Source organism: Caloenas nicobarica, chromosome 9, assembly GCF_036013445.1.
Source record: "Caloenas nicobarica isolate bCalNic1 chromosome 9, bCalNic1.hap1, whole genome shotgun sequence".
Classification (NCBI taxonomy): domain Eukaryota; kingdom Metazoa; phylum Chordata; class Aves; order Columbiformes; family Columbidae; genus Caloenas; species Caloenas nicobarica.
Window position 1 is genome coordinate 20,041,336 of NC_088253.1, and position 18,725 is coordinate 20,060,060.

Sequence of the window (18,725 nt, forward strand, 5' to 3'; positions counted from 1 at the left end):
TCATAGCCTTTGGAACATGACTACAAAGAATATATTGATCTGGAGATGTTATCCGATCGTATTCCAGATTAAAAGATGACAAAATCTTCAGGAGGTAATTGAGAAGATTAACCTGTCAAGGAGACACCCCATAATGAGATTATCCCAAAGTGAGAGTTTCAACAAAGGAGAGAGATTATTAAGAGAGAGAACCAGTGTTTAAAGGGATTTTCAGTGTGAGCTGGTTTTTGTGTGTGCTTATGCACGTGGGTGCACATGTTTGTGCTTCACTTTGACAGCTGGGGTTGAAATGCATCGAGGGAAAACACTGATCTGTGTGTCAGGACGTACAAAGATGAAGCTCTGAGAACGCTGCTCTTTTTAAGGTTCATTACAAAGCCCACTATTCACTCTCCCTATGACCCCAAGCTCCACCATCGCTGTATTAAGCAAAATACGTTTCACAACCCCGGAGAGCATTTCTGGGAAATAGTCAGCTCTGTGCTTTTGTGACTAGCTGCAGGGGCTACAGGTCAGCAGACTACAATTACCCCTCATACTCGACTACTTCTCCAGAGTTATAGGAACTAAATCCAACATTTAATGCATTCTTATATGTAGCTATATAGCTATATCTATACACATACAATTTCTTATCTAGGGGTGATTGGTAAGCCTGTCCCTTTGTTTACTAATCTGTCAGAAAATTTATGTAATTTGTGGTTTGTATTTACTACACATGCAGATTTTGCTCTGATCCAGGCAGGAACAACTACACCCAGCTAGTTGCATTTTATGCTTGCCATTAAAAAATTATCAATCACTAAATTCAGACCAAATGTTGCCTTCTGTGTCATCATCTAGCACCTTATCAGTTTATTAATAACGGGTGATGAACTGATTAGGTAAGAGCATTTTCCTAGTATGTCCAGACATTTTGTCATTTTGACTCATCGCTTTCTAAGGACGAGTTTATAACATAGATTGCTCGGCTTTCCCGATGTCCGTGTGCTGTGGTAGCTGTTCAAATGTTTGCTGTTGAAACAGCATGAAGGTGCTAGAGAAAGACAGCATGTTTTAACAACGAGGACATGTCAAGGAAGCTGCATCAAGGATTTATCAGATCTCTTTGCTGATTTGCTGCACTGTAAAGAAGCAACGCAGTACTGAGTTTACTCTGAAGTTGGAATGATTACCACTCTGTATCTGGTCTCTTGTTCCTGACCATCATTTATACTTTCAAGGCTGAAGTCTATAATTCACACACTGAAGAATCTTGTGCTGTCTGGGGAGTCCTGATTGCTCATAGATGGCAGTGCTTCCAAAGACACCACCGCAAAGCTGGACGTGGAGCAAATCCAGGAGAGTTTATTGATTGATTCTCTTTTTTTTGAAAGATTACCATGTATCTTTGTTCTAGTTTCCTCCTGTGAAAACTCTGTACTTCTGCTGGATGAAGCTCAGGCAACCAGACCAGATAGCACCAAAGAATAAAGATGGTCCAGCTTAATTATAAGGATGCAAAAGAGGCCTGTCAATGTCAAGAGCTTCCTGAGATATCTGATAAGATCCTGAGATATCAGGCCCTTCTGGTTCAGATCTCTTAGGCAACATGGGAAGGTCAACCCGCTGTGGCCTCTTGACAAATGTGCAGCTAGTGCAACGGTAAAATTTTTCTCGAATTATCTTTAAAATACTTAATTTGAAAGTCTGCTTAGCTTTGGGGCATGGTTTGTGCCATGCCTTGTTTTCTTTTGTTTAATCCTTCACTCTTAATCCTTCCTTTTTCCTCTCCCTTTGAAAACAAAGGAAAACAAACCCTTCCCTAAATATTTGGTATCCCTATTCTGGATGATTTTTTTTTTCTTTCTCTAATAACGGGGTGCTGGGATGTTCTCACCATTTGTTATCTCCAGGAGGAATTAAGGGCTTCCCCACAGGGCAATCACGGGGACATGCAGCTGAACTCAGTGCACAGGGCAATTCTCCCCCCATGCTCCCCCTGAGGGACACGTGTGACATTGCTGAGTACCTTGGCGAATTAGCAGACAGAGGTGAAGCAGATGATATAAATTATGCAAATTTAAAAGCCAGACCACACAAAAAGTTAATCTGCAACGTTGGCATACCTGGTAAGTGGGGAAAACTCTGTTCATTTGCCTCCAAAAAAGGCTGCTGAGTGACAAGAAATAAGTCACAGGCAACATTTCAAAAGGGTGAGTGAGGCAATAAGATTGATCCCACCAAGGATGATTTCAGGACTACTTTTCATATTACACATGTAAACTTGGCAGCAGGTCTATTTTGAAAAGGGAATAAATTTATTGTTATCAGGGAAGAAGGGCAACAAATGTGATGGAACAAAGCCAACGAATTAAAAATAATTTGACAAAATAACTAGGCTTATGTGCAAGCAAATGTGTGAGACACTTTTCAGTGGAGAAGTTTAAGGTAATGGAGCAGGGGACAGAAAATTATTATAAGGCTATACTCTTAGGAGACATTGATCATGGTAGGGGCTTAAAGACGATTGTAGATGATATAGTAAAATGCTGTGTTATTTATATAGAAAATCCAACAATAGTTTCAAGAGCATATTGACTGAAACATGAAATATAAAAGGTGAAAAGGAAAGAAGGTTGATGCTTATTTATTAATATTGATTTGCATTATAGTAGTAACTTTATATACCAGCCAAGTTCAGGATCCCATTCTGCCAGGCACTGTATCAACACACAGTAAGATGCATTTTATAATCCAAATAGACAGAAGAAACAAAAAGATAGAAAAGAATTATAATCCCAAATGACAGACAGAAAACTGAGGCAGAGAGATGGTAAAGCTTGAGCTGTTTGGAAAATGTGACCTTTTAATTAAAAATAGAGCTGAAAATGAAAAATATTTAAATTTTGTCACAATTCTTATGGGAAATTTTGAGTTGCAGCTAAAAACCTCAGTGTTTTGGGTAACAACAAACAATGAAAATATCCCTGCATGACTTTTCCTTTACCACCCTCCCAAGAAAACCTTTTAAAAGGAAGCAGAAGCATGAATTCATTAGTATGCACATTACTTCTCTGCAAATAAAGCTTCCAATTTAAAGAAACACTTATCTGAAAGAAAATTTTCAACCATTTTCTATGAAGTGATTTGGTGTCTACCCAATAGGAGGTGCATGGACTACTTGGACACAAGTCTCTTCCACGCTACTATAACCACAAGAAAATCCTTCTTAGAGACAGGGAAGAAGCTGCTTAAGAATACAGGACTTCTCTACTACAGGAGGTAGAAAGCTTTTATGGATTTCCTCTGCCCTAGTTACTACATTGTAGAGCCCGCATGCACATTTAAGTTCCTGGTGGCTTATGCCAAGTTTAATAGTGGAAGAAGTCATCTGCTACTCAGTGTGCCCTTAAAATGTCTATGTGAGAAGTGAGGAGCTCTAAATTCAAATCTTGCTTTACTGTGCACTAGTTTCTTAGGGCAGAAAAGCCCACAGAACATTACAGTTATTTTAACATCATGGGGAAAAAAAGATAGACACCATTAACATTTCATGAGCAATTTTTGTCCTTGAAATATAAGGTGCTCGGCAGAGATTGAATTGGTAGTGCTGTAGCAACAACAAAAAAATAAGGGTTCAAAGATTTGTGGAACGTGAGTCAAAGGGAAAGATCAGCTAGCCATAGGGGATTATCGTAGAAAAGAGGTAGATAAACTCTTGACAAAGGTGACAGATTCATGCCAATAAGTTATCTGCTCTCTAAATAATTCAAGAGAAAAAGGGCAAGGATTGAAGCCAGGGGAAATGCTCATTCAGATGTAGTTTTAGAAGAGTCTCGTAGAAAACTTTAGCTGCCCAAAGTCATCAGCAGAGCTGAGAGTTAGAAAATTATGCTACACAAAGGAAAATGAGAGATCAAATTTTTTACTTAATAGCTTTTCATGAGTAAAAAACAATTTAAAAACAGCTAGGGATTTTCTCAAGAATCAGCTCAGAAATTTTCCTGTTTATATGAGGAAAGTAACCCATGTCACGGCACTGGGTATCTCAGGCAGAGCTCATCCATTATTTCTGCCCTATTGTGTCTTAGGTATTAATTATTTCATTGCATCCCAGCGCAGCGACTTTTTCCTTCTTGCAAGCTCTTCATCAATGAGGAAACACTGCAGGAGATATTTTGCTTCTCTTTTTCAGATATAGCACTCTATTCTGGGAAAAAATCCATCAAAGGGATATTATTTTTATGAGGGGATATATCAGAAAGCAAAATCAGTGGAACTACTGGCTGAATTATTCCTTTGTCTTTCAAAGATGTTTTAGTAACATCTATCAGTGTCCGTCAAATGCTAATAATACTGTAGAGGAAACAGCTTTAAATTGCAGCTACCCTTCAATAAACTTTTGACTTTCATTGAATGGCTTATAAGCCTGAGAAACTCAGTGCATGATATGTTTCTATCTCTGGCCACACTGAAACCCTCATTTTTAAGGGTTTAGGACATGACAAGAAAACTATACCACGAATAAACTGATCTCTGCTCCTTCACTTTTCCCCGAGCATTTAAAATTCTGTTCTTGAAAAAACACCTAGAAAAATTATTTACAATTTGAAGACTGCAAAACTAAAATGAGCTGGCACATGCATTAATTGAAGACCTTATTTTTAATTGTAACAGGCTGAATTCCTAAACAGTCCTTTCCCCATGCAAACAGCAATTTCCTTAACACCCAGCCTAGTCACTGGGTGTAGAAAATGGGATATAAAGAAAGAACATCTGAGAAGCAGGTCTGAATTGATGATAAAATTGATACTAAAACGTTACGAACTGCTCTGGAGTTAAGTGATTATGGAAATATAAGGGGTTACATTAGCACTCACTGCAAGACACAGTAGATGCAGGAGCTTATTAGAGTTCTCCATATGAGTGTCTTACCAGGCACAGCTTTCTGTCCTGGTGTTCAAAGCAGTACTACCTGTGAGGTGGCTTCTCCTTCCAATCGTAAGTGTGGTTAGAATTTCCGAGGATATCAATATACTGCTTAAAAGTGACAGAAAATACAATGAGGTTCACAAGTGGAGGAAGAAAAACTCTCTTGGGAATGGTACCCTGTGTCTGTTTAAATATTTAAGTATCTAAAGATGCAAGCTGATTCAGGAGGGGGTTTTCAAAAGACTTTTAACAGAAGAAACACAAAAATGGAGGCAGAAATAACCACTGCAGCACTGCCAGGCTGGTCGTGTACCCGATATGTGAGGAGCAGTAATTTGCTGGTGGTGCATCTCTGTTCCAACATCCCCCGTGCTCTGGGTGCTAACGTGACACATGAATGTGTCTTGGGGGAGGCAGGTAATATGAGAGGCTGGTGCTTTGTATTCACAAGTACTTGCTGTACTTTCTCCTAAAATCTTACCATTTGTTGAAGAGAACTAAATAATGCTTATTCTGTCATTGCATGCATTCCCTACAGAAAGATGTGAGAAATGCTGCAAATCATCGATGTGTCAGACCTCACTCTTGGCTTAACAAATAAATAATACATATTTACACCTACATACTTATTCCCTTTCGTATTTAGCAAAGGAACATGAGGAATAGGAGCACACATGGGACCAGAAAAAAATGGTAAGCAGAATATATTCCTCTGCCTGTGCCGATTGTTTTGATGCAATAAATCGCCCTGAAATGGCTTCCTGTATCCAAATGATGTTTCATGGATCCCAGACAAGAAGTCAAGATCTCACCAGAGGATGACATTATAAAACAAAAACAAAAGTTCTGTCTCCTTGAAGAAATCTTCTCCATCTGCGCAAGCATTTTCTGTCTGTCTTTACCTGCAAAAGAGGGAACTTGCACAGCCCAAAAGATCTGGAGGGCTCAAACCTTCAGAGGATGTAATGATGCGCCAAGCTTCTCTCTCACACACACACACACATCTGTCACTTGTACCGAGCACACTAAGCCACGGTCAGTCTCTGGAATTTGTATTTCGGGTGACAAACAACATGGAAGAAGTTCTTTTGCCCAAGAAATGGAAAAATCAGCAGGAGAGGCCAAACACAAGTGGAGCATTATAAGTTCCATAGTGCACTACAGTCAATTTGTGAAACAGATTGTTTATTTTTATCATCATATCATTAACTTGGCTACAGCTGACAAGCACAACAAGGATTATTAGTTCTTATTTATTTTCATTTTGAAAGATGTTTGGCATTCAGTCAATAGTTTCCTATCCCGTGCTCTGGACATTTCCAATTTATATCCTCATTAAAAAAATATACATATACATATGCATACACATATAGTAGAAGAGCAGATTGTTCACTTGTCATGAATAAATAAAAGTGGTTCATGTTATGTTATAGTAAAAGTCTCAGCTCCTGCAGGCTGCAGGTGATTGCAATACTAGGTACATATATAATAAATCAAAAGGACAATAATTTATTCTTAACCACAGAAAACAGCTCAAAGTGGTTTATTTACAGTTTAGAGACATAACTAAATGGAAAAATCTTCTGCAGAAAGATTGTCCCTTCATATGTCTCCTTCAACAAGACTGAATACAGAAAAGAGCACCTGAAGAGAGCGTTTCTAGCCAAGGTAAAATCATCCAGTGCTGCCAGTGAAGAATTCAAGGCACAACACCAAACTCGCATCCAAGTAGACTGGAATGAAGAAACTGAAATCTTTTGAGATCCATGTGCAGCAGAAAAATGCATTAAGAGGAACATTTGGACCCATGAGACATACAATGACCCTGTAATTACTGGCTTCACTCTCCAGTGACTTCTCATCAGCTCCAGGACTGCTACTTAAATTCCCAAGCCTTCTCCTTTGGCTTTAGCTCTGCAGAAATTTTTATTGTGCTCATCTATTCCAGATTTTTGTTAGAAAAAGATAAACACAGCTGCAGTCACAGCAAGTTGAACCTTATTCTTCAATATTTCTCCCGCAACTCTTTTTTAAATGATAACCGACCACATAACTATGCAAAGAAGCTCTTTGGCTTTTTCATGCTTCTCCTGTGCTCTACAGAAAACCTTTCAGCCTTTCCTGTTTCAGAAGATAGACTGTTACCCAAGCATCAACTTATTGCCTCGGTGTTGTCTCTATTCACGTGCAGCCTCCATTCACAGCAGAAAACGGGGACTTGAGCGCAGTGTTTACAAAATTAAGCTCATAGATCGGGCTAGGCCAACAAGGAATGAAATGAAACTAAAGAATTTGGAAGATCTACTAAACCCATTAAGGGTATATTTCCTGGTGAAGCCCAGAAGGAAATAGTTTTGTAATTATTTCACCAATTTTTATGATTGCATTGTTGTCTCCCAGAGACCCCACAGAACAGTGTTCCCAGATCTGCCCCCTGTACTCAGAGGCTGCAGATTAATCTACAGGAAACAATCTTCAGCACAAATAAGTTACAATGAAAGAATAAACACGATCCAATTCCTCTGAATTGCGCAGGTGGAGAATGCTTGGGTATTAAATACTAGTCAAGTATGTTTTTCTTGGGGTTTGGATCAATTTTTGAATATTTTGTTAAATGTTGGAATCTGCTAGAATAGGGACAGAAAATCACACAGTGTTTAACTAAAAATAGACTCCCCATATCCTTTACAAACCATCTCCTTTGCTGTTATCGCTTCATGCAATATGAAAATTGCACACATATGGAGGTGATGGGCTCTTAAAATAATTTCTTACTGAATCCTGCTCCTTTTTACATATTTGTATATTCTTATTTTTCTTTCTCTTTGCAATGGATCCTGTCTTTGGGAATTGGGGGCAACAATAGGATTACTGGGAGTCACCAGATGGTGCTATTGTACATTGTCTGTCTGGTTCCGTTCATCCAGCTATCAAGGGAATCTCCTCATGAAATGCAAAGCATCAGCTGTGGTGCAGCTCCTATCAAAATCACTAGTGAAGCTTGTCTCTTGCCTGAACTTCCCTGATGAAGAATTATGTTCATAGGCACGAAATCCATGAATCCTTTTAGTTTCTGTGTAAAAAGGAACAAAATATTCTGTGAAACCACGTCCTTTGCATTATTCACGTGAGTAACCATCAATGCTATGAATTGACCATTTATGCTGAAGTTATGAATTGCCTAAAGCAAACTCAGAAAGTAAGAGAGAACTTCTGTAGAAGATGTAACCACAGATAAATAGCATTTGCTTGAGTTCTTGGGTGAGGAATAAAAATATTTTTGCCAGCTAGTCCAGGATGGAGATAAAGATGTGATGTTTAGATGCTTTATAATACTTGGATGGTTCTGTCAACTGAAGCAGCTGCGTACATATTGTAAAAGGCCTGAAAAATGTATCAGCCTAAATGTGTTTTCATGCTGCTTGTTTCGTAGCAAAGAGCAAGGAACGAAGCAACCTGTCGTCTCTGACAGCACCGTACTTGCTGACTAAGGCTAATGTATTTCTTGGCGTGGAAGAAATGGTTTGGGATAAATTCCCTACGAACTGGAAGAGCAAGGAGCTAAGCTTGACTAAACTCACTGCTGCTAAAACCCATGAAACCACATGAACTCAGGCAAAATTCGTATTCAGCAGCAGGTGTTTGAAGCAGCAATGCCTCACCAGGCTTTTGTGTAACCACAGAACCATAAAATAAGAGGTAGGCCAAGAAACAAAGTCTGGCATAAATATGTGACAACATTGATTTCTCTAATCAATGCCCTCAAGATGTATTAGCACTCTGCCTCCTTACTCCTCTGTGGTTAATCAATAGAAACGCAGTTTCCAGTTAGGGTAAGTGTCACCAGCAGGCACAGTTACACCTCCAGGGCTTTTTCCTCAGTGTACAAGTCAGTTTTGCCATTTCTTGTTACGAGGTTTATGGTCTGCAAGTGTTTTGCATAAAGCAGCAGCAGGCAGTCAGAAGGCAGTTTGCTTCTGCTGCGGGTTTGGATGATGCTGGGGAGAGGTGGCTGGAGGAGGTGGTGGTTCTGGGCACCATCACATCAGCTCACACAGAGCTGACTCCAACACTCCGTTGGAAAACTGACTCCCCAAACCCCAGTATTTTAAATCTGTCCAACACACCAGCAATATTAGCTGTGGTTTAAATATTACGCATTTTCCTGCTTCTGTTTTTGCATCATCATCCAAGTAATGACACGCTGCAGAAGATTTCACCGTGAGGCAGCGTTTGTAGGGAGAAATACCTCTCTTTTTTTTAACTGGTTGGAAAAACAGGCTCTAAGGAGCCTGAGTTCAGTTCTACTTTCCCTCCAGCCTTGGTCAGTACACATCTTTCCTTCTTCCACTTCGGTTCAAAGCTACGAAACACCTGGATCAACTCCCGTGTTAGCTGGATGGACACCTGCACAAAGACAACGTCTATCTAAAGTTGCTTGAAAGTTACTGGTCAACAAATGCCTCTCTAGTAATTCCTATTTACTAAGCAGAAAATATTACTCATATTTACTTTTTCTTTATTAGTGACCCAATATCCTGTCATGGTAGAATAGGGCTTCTAATTTATGTGCTGACATCTTTTGAATAAAGTATAAGGCTGAAACATTGTCTGCAGCTATTCTTTGCAACTGTTTTTAAGTTGAAACAGCATTCTGTCTACATTGGAAGTATTTTTCATTATTTTCTTGCTTCTTAACTTGCTCTATGATTAAACCTATCTCTTCTCAGCTTTCCAGGCTTAAATGCTGCTTTTCAGGAAGTTCTTCAACAACTATTGTTTTCTACTTCAAGGCTGACGGCTCCCTGGCAACGTTATAACTGCATGCTTTGAAAGGGTGTTGTATAGATATAGAATGACATTTCCAAAAGAGCATACGATCTGATTGCTTACTTCAGAGACCAGCTTTTATCACTTTTTAGTCAACTTACTTATATAGCAAACTCCATTAGATCTTGACATAAGTAGCTATCCTGAAGATTTTTTTCTACTGAGTTTACTAGCTCCTTTTGCATCTGTTTTGACTTGAATCTAATCATAAGTAATTTTTATTTCTTATTATTGGAGCTTGATTGTAGATGATTATCTGTTGAGACACTTGGCATGTTTAATAAGAGTACTTCATATCTCTGGCTTTCAGGGTTCCATAGACTGAAAGAGTTAATTACCTTAATTACTTCCATTGAACCACTTTTCTTATCCCAGGTGCCCCTCCTACCCATTGGCTATCAAACTCCTCTGTGCCCCTTCGTTTCAGTGTATCTCACGTAACTACTTCAATTCTGGTCTCAAAGTGAGGAAAAGCGCTGAGTCATCATTCCCACAATCTCTCCTCCAAAAATAAAGCACTATTTCAGTTTGTACATTCTGGTCTGGCGTTTTATTTTAGTCCTTGATTTAAAGGGAAGAAGTACAAATAAGACATAAAAAGATGCAAAAAACTTGAAAAAAACCCAATTTCTTTGCTATGGCACAAAATCTTGGCATCTCTCTTGAGCAGGCTGGGTTTCAGGCACAGAGCCTATACCCTGAGGTACATGTTTTATTTTGAAATGTCCTTGCAGCACCCTGCCTGTGCTGGCCTCCCGGGAAGGGTGACAAACAGCTCACTCCCTTTGCTCCCAGAGTAGTTTAGACCTCAGGAAGAGACCCAGGGACTGTCCCCATGCTGTGCCACCCCCCAGGCCGGTCCAGGACATGTGCTCGAGACACTTCCAGATGAGATTTCTAATCAGAGCTTCTGTTGCCTCGATGCCATTGAATCTTTCTGAGAGTCACTGAAATGTGGAAAACTGGCATCTCTCAGAACCATAACAACTCTGCTGCATCCCCAAACCGTGATGCATAGAAGCTGCCTTCCCTGGGGCCAAAGCTGGACGGTCTGGCTCCACAGGATGTGGTACATGGGTTTTAGGAGTTCCTGTTGGCCCTTTTTTGGAACCAGGCATTGATCACTGTGAGGAACCTCTCATAAAACAGTTTTAGTTTCACCAGATTTAAACTGCTGTCAGAAAAATGTTTCTTTTATTCTCTCAGAGAGAAAAATAAATGATTCTTAGAAAATACCTCTACTTGTATAGAATATTTCTAGTACTGCAGAATAATTTTTTAATTTTTTTTTTCCTTACTAAGATCTGTTCAGTACCTAACACAAAAGCAGCTGTACTGGCTCCATCCATCTTATCTGCATTACTTGGGCTAACAGCATCCTGACAGGACCATGGCTTTCCTTTGGCAAGGCACAGTCCCTGCCCTGCAGCTGCACAAACCTTCTCATTTCCACCCCATGCAGCAAGCTGCCTGTGTCAGCTGCACTGATGGGGGACAACAAAAGGACCCTTTCCCCTGATTTAAAAAAAAAAAAAAAAAAGGAGCAAAATGATGACCACCAGCAGAGTGAGAAGGGTCAGCCCACCCACCTCCTGCTCTTCCACAGGCAGGAACTGCTGCCCACAAGAGCTGATCCTGTCTTCTGCTCTGAGACGTTTGCCACCATCATCACTGCTGTACAGGTACCACCACACCAATATCTCCAGCACCTCACTCCCTTTTGCTGTGCCCTCTGGCCTTCTTAGGCATTCTTCTAAAGAATTTAGGAATGCATCTCAGAGGAGACCAACAGCAACAGTGTCCATAAACAGATGACTAAGAGCAGGAACAAGTCACTCTCATATGAACTTTCCCCTGAGTGCTTTCCCAGTTTCCAACTATTTGCAGCTCAGGGGATTTCCTGATCTGATGTTGTTAACTGCAGTCTAAGGAAAAAAGGTATTGTGGAGCTGACTGTGGCTTCTTTGGTCTACTGGCTTGTCTGTGCAGGGTTCAGCTTAAAGTAGAACATGCACAAAGCTGCTCTAATATATGCCAGTTGATTGCAGACCCCAGGAGACCAACTACCCGCTGATACTGGCTATACGACATGCACAAGAATATGCAGCGCTGGTTTTTATCAAGCATGGCCAGTAGGATTTCTTAGATTTAGCAAAGTCCTATTTTGATGTAAAACATAGGAAAAAACCAGGGAATTAAATACCTGGATGTGGGTCATTCTCACCGCATTCCATTCCTCCAAGATAAGTGCTTTCTTCCTGCATCAATGAAAGAAAATTTCCAACCCACACCCTGTGACACGAGCAGCTGACAAGGGACATCAGTGCAAGAACTATGTGATGTCGCAGAGCCCCAGAACAACCCACTGCAACCTGTTTTTACCTCCTCTGAGAGGCCCACTCAGCAAAAAGCAGGTAACTTTATGGTCACAACCTGACCAAGGCAAGATAATATGAGAATATTTCGTTCTAGTGCTAGAGGATCCAATTCCATCAATTCAAAAGAAATTCTTTACTTCACTTTGAGGCTGATCCAAGTAAAACACCCTAGACTGCCTCTTTCTTGGAGTACTGCACGCATTAAAAACTAAGCCCAAGAGAGAGATTAGAGCCGAGCATGAGGCAAGGTAACCTTCTAGAATCCCAAGGGAGAAAGCAAAAGGAACAGGCTTTTTTCCTCATATTTACAAAGGCTTAATGAATTTTACATAAGAAAGATACTAAATTGAAGACAAACAACAAAATACAAAGAGATCTCAAGATACATGATGAACCAAGAATTCATGCATAATATACAACATTTCAAAGGCGTGTAAAGAAGGAGTGTAAGAATCAGATGGTTTTGGTGTTTACAGAGTAGTTTGAGAGGCTTTCCGCCTTAAAGAGACAAAATTTGAAGGTGTATCAGGCACAAGGCACCTTCTGGATGCAAGTGGGCAGAACAGATCCTGTGGTTTAGGTCGAGTTCTGTATGGATGTACATTTTTGAGGATCACATCAGTATGCTCACTAATAATTGTCTCTAGAAATACTTGCATACATTGTTACAATGGAATACTCAGCTAATACAAAGGTAATTAATGACCTATTAAAATTGAACATAGCTGGTTTTCGCTGCTCTTTGAAATGCCACTAGCTTAGGTCTAAAGTAATTGCATAGTAGGATAGTGCTGGTTTTTATCCAACCTGATCATCAGGCCTATTTAGGTTGATTAAAGTACCAGGTTATTTTCAGACTTAAAAACAAACAAATGAACAAACAAACAAAAACACAAGGAAAAAAACCCACCACCACCAACAAAAAAAACCCAAACCAAACAAAAAAACCCAAAAAAGACCCCAACAAAACAAAACAAAACCAAAACAAAAAACCCCAAAAACCACACACCAAAAACCAAAACACCCAACAAAACAGCTTTCTGGTTATTAAAAGAACATTCGGTTTTCAAATGTTACTTTTTTTCCCCTGCATTACAAGGACATTTTTTTCTTAAGTCATGTCTAGATCTGCAGAGACAAATTTCTTCTATGGCTACATAATATCAGACAGCTTTATCACATACGGTTTGATAGATACAGAAAATTCCAAGAGAAAGGGAAATCCAGAAAATTTCCCAATATAATTCCTACTTTTCAAGACCAAGAAAACTTATCATTGAAGAGGATATCATTATTTTGAGTTGGCAAATCTGCCACTGACAAGGAGATGTATCCTAAAATCAATTTTTGAAGCCAAACATGTAAGACTAATCACTTTATTTCCATGCTTAACAGGTGCTGATACCAGAGGGAAAATACTAAATAGCGTGTGACACCTCTGAGATGCATGTAAGATATTTATCTGCCTAAAAGCCATGACAGTTGCACAGAGAAAAGGTTGTGAATATAAATGGAGAAGAAAGAGTTTAAGGATGGAGAGTGAAATCTCGATGCAGCAGAAATCTGTGGCACTTTGAGTTTGGGGGGACAGGGATGTCCCTTCACTCACCCTAAACTTGCTGCTGTTACAGAGCTCAGGCTGCCCAGTTTGTTCTTCCAGGTCAGGTCCTAAATGTTCCTTTGCACTTTCTAAGAGAAGTTTTGCTCAGGTCTCTTTTGCTAGGACACAACTCTCTACTATCTCACCCCATTTTTACCTCAAGACAGTTTGGTTGCTGCCATGCCCAGGGCAGATCCAAGTGTGATTCTGATGGAGGGGCTTCGCAACCATCTCTTTACGATAACGATGTGTGGAATACAGAGCTGCAAACACCACAGCTGAAAATAAGACAAAGCAGAGCAGTGCTCCACTCTATGAACATGTACATGCAAGTGGCTGTGCCCAAAGTCAGGAGGTTTAACAACTCCGTGTCTGTGTCAGCTGCAGTCCTGTGCACAGAGATATTCAAAGACTGACATATTCTCTCTCTCTCAACTATTTTATTCCCCCTGAAATATACTTATGCGTCTACTGTTCCTCTATGAAAAGATGAAAGATTAAGCTGGCTTCTGGCTGGGTAAGAATGGTGAAATGTGCTACCCATAAGTAAGCTGTATATTCATGGTAGAATATTTTAAATGACCCTTATATCATAAGAAGGGATTTAAAAAAAAAATCCATAACTGTGGGAATTAAGAGCATATCTCCCACATTTGAATTTCCTAGCTGATATTTGGTTGGGCTTTAGAAACTGTCACACAATAAAGCCATTAAAATTCTGTGGTTAATTTATTCCTGCAGTATTAACTTTCCCATAACTCATGATGAGTATCTTGAGTTTGGATATGTCTTAGAAGAAACTCTGACAGTGATAACTTGCTTCTTCTCCCATTTCCTGTTGAAACTTTTTTTTTTAAAATGTATAAAAGAGTAACCTTTTTAATAAACTTGCACAGTGAATATTTAAACAATGACTTTGTATAGTTGCTACCAAAATAGGGAATGATAAGTTCTTTTGTGCATTTATTTGATTAATTATTCTGATTTGTATTTCTGGGCAGAATATGGTATAACAGAGCCTTGGAAAATACAGATCCCATTGCCAAAACAAATTTTCTCGCTCTTGGATCCATTCATTTCCTAGACAATAGGTGAGGTCAGAAGGGAAACAAGGAGTCATTCCCTTAATAGGGACAAACCACTAACGAGCTACCATGCATCATATTCTGCTCCAATGGAGCTTTAATTGCTTCCAGAACACCTGTATTTAGGACGGATACAATCATATGTATTGGGGGAAAGCAGAGGACTGGTGGTGTTAAAAGGAGGAGGGAGAGGCACATGTGGGCAATGGAAACAGAGAGCCTGGCCAATGAAGACTTTTTAAATTAAACTGTGTTTCAGCTTCGGTTTTGCACAATAACAGAGGAAGCCCCAGGTCCCCCAGGAAAGCTGACGGGTTCTTTCAATAGACGGAAGGGCCAGTGCCTGAGGCATTTAGCAAGCAGCCCAAGTCTTAGCTCTGTTTTTGACCACCTTTATGATCTTAATCAGGTTCCTTTGCATCCCGTGCCACAGTTTTCCTTCTTCTGTAACACCGCAGGAATGTTTTTTCTATATCCCTATGCTTTGGGAAGGGCATATATGCTAATGCGTGTGAGGTAACTTTGTATTACTGAAAAGTGGGTAAATAGAGGGCCAGAATTCAACTACCTGCCCATGAATATATGGGTGTAGGATTGCAAGTGATTGAATGACTGGGGACTGCTGCCAAGTCCAAGTGCCTGGGATCTTCGCAGTCAGGGCAAGCTCACAGTGCAAGATCAGTTGCTGTGATTCAGCTGAAAGGCACAAGTCCACAACAGATATTGGAAAATACCTGCGCCCACTCTGGAAAACAGAAGCTGTAGGTCAGTTGAGGAGCAGGGGTTCCTTCCACACAGGGGCCCACTGGGAGAAGCGGATAGAAACAAACTCATATCTGTGAAGTAGATGCTGTGGAGCATTTCACCCACCACATACCTAAGGCTTGTCTCACTCCTTCCCCAGATTAGTTCAGATGAAGGGTGAATTAAGGAACAGGTTGCGTCTGGTCCAAGTAAGGATTAGATGACTAGATGTACAGCATTGAAAATTGCACTCAAGAATGCTTTACAATAGCTCAATTTTAGAAGTTGAACATATATTTTTTTAATGTTTAAATGGCTCAGGGATGCAAAACCAAAAAGTAATAGGGTTTTTGCTTTCAAAATTGAAGAAATGGCTCCTGTGGTGATGATAAACAGGGATTATTATTATTTGGAGAGAAGAAGGGTGTGATTGTCTCTTAAGGGTTTTTCTAAAATGTAACATTACTGTTTGACTCACCAACTGTTTTTAGTCCTCTTCTGGCAACGAAAACACGCCCTGTTTCTTTTCACTGTAGTATCAGTTTGTTCTAGTTGCCCATGACTTGCCTGTTATCCTAGAGCTTGAGCTGGGATATAGGGAAACAGTAGACAAAGCATTCAGCAGTCCCACAGGTTTTAAAGAAGGCTGCACTAATGCCAAACTTTCTGTCACAAATAAGCCCCTAGTGTAAGGAATACTGGCAGGAGTTTGAGGTATTATGGAGGTAGTGGGTTGAGTACATAATGAAAAGCTTTGGGTTCACTGTCAAACTGCAAAACTCTTCTTTTGGTGTTTTTGTGAATCCTTCTAAAGAAACTTCAGCAGCATTAGGACTGGGCATCCCTACCCAAACCTATTTTGGCAGAACTGCCAAGCTGAAAACCACAGTGCCTGGAAACATATTCCTTGACTCTCCACTAAATCAACTCTATTGCAGTCTTCTGTCCTCCAGAATAAAACATTCTTGCAGCCAGTTACTTCATTTCTTCCTGCTGGAGAACCTCAGGCAGGAAGATGGGATTTTGTTGTGGTCAATGGGGTGGAGTCTGGTTGGAGGCCTGTATCTAGTGGAGTGCCTCAAGGGTCAGTTCTGGGACCAATACTATTCAATATATTCATCAATGACTTGGATGAGGGAATTGAATGTACTATCAGCAAGTTTGCTGATGACACCAAGCTGGGAGGGGTGGCTGACACGCCAGAGGGCTGTGCTGCCATCCAGCGAGACCTGAACAGGCTAGAGAGTTGGGCGGGGAAAAATTTAATGAAATATAACAAGGGAAAATGTAGAGTCTTGCATCTGGGCAGGAACAACCCCAGGTTCCAGTACAGGTTGGGGAATGACCTATTAGAGAGCAGTGTAGGGGAAAGGGACCTGGGGGTCCTGGTGGACAGCAGGATGGCCATGAGCCAGCACTGTGCCCTTGTGGCCAAGAAGGCCAATGGCATCCTGGGGTGTGTTAGAAGGGGGGTGGTTAGTAGGTCAGAGAGGTTCTCCTTCCCCTCTACTCTGCCCTGATCAGACCTCATCTGGAATATTGTGTCCAGTTCTGGGCCCCTCAGTTCAAGAAGGACAGGGAACTGCTGGAGAGAGTCCAGCACAGGGCCACAAAGATGATTAAGGGAGTGGAGCATCTCCTTTATGAGGAAAGGCTGAGGGAGCTGGGGCTCTTTAGCTTGGAGAAGAGGAGACTGAGGGGAGACGTCATTAATGTTTATAAATATATAAAGGGTGGGTGTCACGAGGATGGAGCCAGGCTCTTCTCGGTGACAACCAACAGTAAGACAAGGGGTAATGGGTTCAAGCTGGAACACAAGAGGTTCCACTTAAATTTGAGAAGAAACTTCTTCTCAGTGAGGGTGATGGAACACTGGAACAGGCTGCCCAGGGAGCTTGTGGATTCTCCTTCTCTGCAGACATTCAAAACCCGCCTGGACGCCTTCCTGTGTAACCTCACCTAGGTGTTCCTGCTCTGACAGGGGGATTGGACTAGATGATCTTTCGAGGTCCCTTCCAATCCCTAACATTCTGTGATTCTGTGATTCTGTGATTCACTCCTGCTACAGATTCCAGCTCTAGCCAGGTACACTTACAACAACTTCTTAACCTCTCAAAGCGGTGATGGCTCTGCAGGCATGGCAGGAGGGTGATGTGCCCAACCTGACAGACACAGCAGGTCAGGCTCACCACCTTCTGTTCTCTGGCAGTTCTTGGAGTGAACCCAGTAGGATTTCAGAAAGCCCTAACCTGCACAGCTTTTTCCTAATAACAAGGACAATGTCAGATATGCTGCAGCTAAACCAAGGATCGGTTTGCTTGACTGAATTTCTGTTCCACTATGTACTTGGCCCATCTTCCCTAAAAGAAATTCAACTATACCTGTCCTTTAGGGGCAGATGCTGATCTGATGAGGATTGAGTTGTCTTATGCTCCCATATTAAGGGCGTGCCCCTTTTGTTCCTTCTGTCCTAGAGACTTGTCACTCAAACTCACACACCCCCAGCTGCTGCCCAGAGCTAGAGTCCTTTTCCAGGCTTGAAGGAGGCAGAAACTGCAGTGGAGTGTAGCAGCCAGGAGTATATAGATTGCCAGTACTATGGTAGGGGAAATTTAGTCCCTCTCTCTCACATCCAGCTTTCTTATGTGACTCACTTTAATGTGAAATTAAACTTCCCTTGTTCTTCTGATAGATTCATGGCAGCTAATCCTCAGCTTTTACAAAACAGTCAGGGCAAATCTTCCAAAGGTCAAAAGGCATTTCTGGCAGCGCGCAGTCACTCCCTCATCTGCTAATGGGTCTATCTCTGACAACACCTTATGTCTTGCAGGCAATTAATACTCTTCATATTAGCCTCAGCTCAGCATTGGCCTCTATTGCCAGAGTATGTCATAGAGAATGAACCGAGGTGTCAAGTTGCGCAAAATTTTATAAGTGAAAATGATGACAACTTGCATCTAAAGACTGCGGAGCACATTACATCCATCAGTTAATGTAGGCTTGGATCTAGAGAAGGTCTCAGCAGGAGCTTTCTTTGCTCACAAACCAAACCCCCTCTCAGTCATTGCCTAAACTTACTGCACACTTTACATCACTAGGCAGCAGGTGAGAGAAACACAAATTACCCTAAAATGGAAGGCCTGAACCTTGCAGCCTCTTCTCTGACTGTGACCT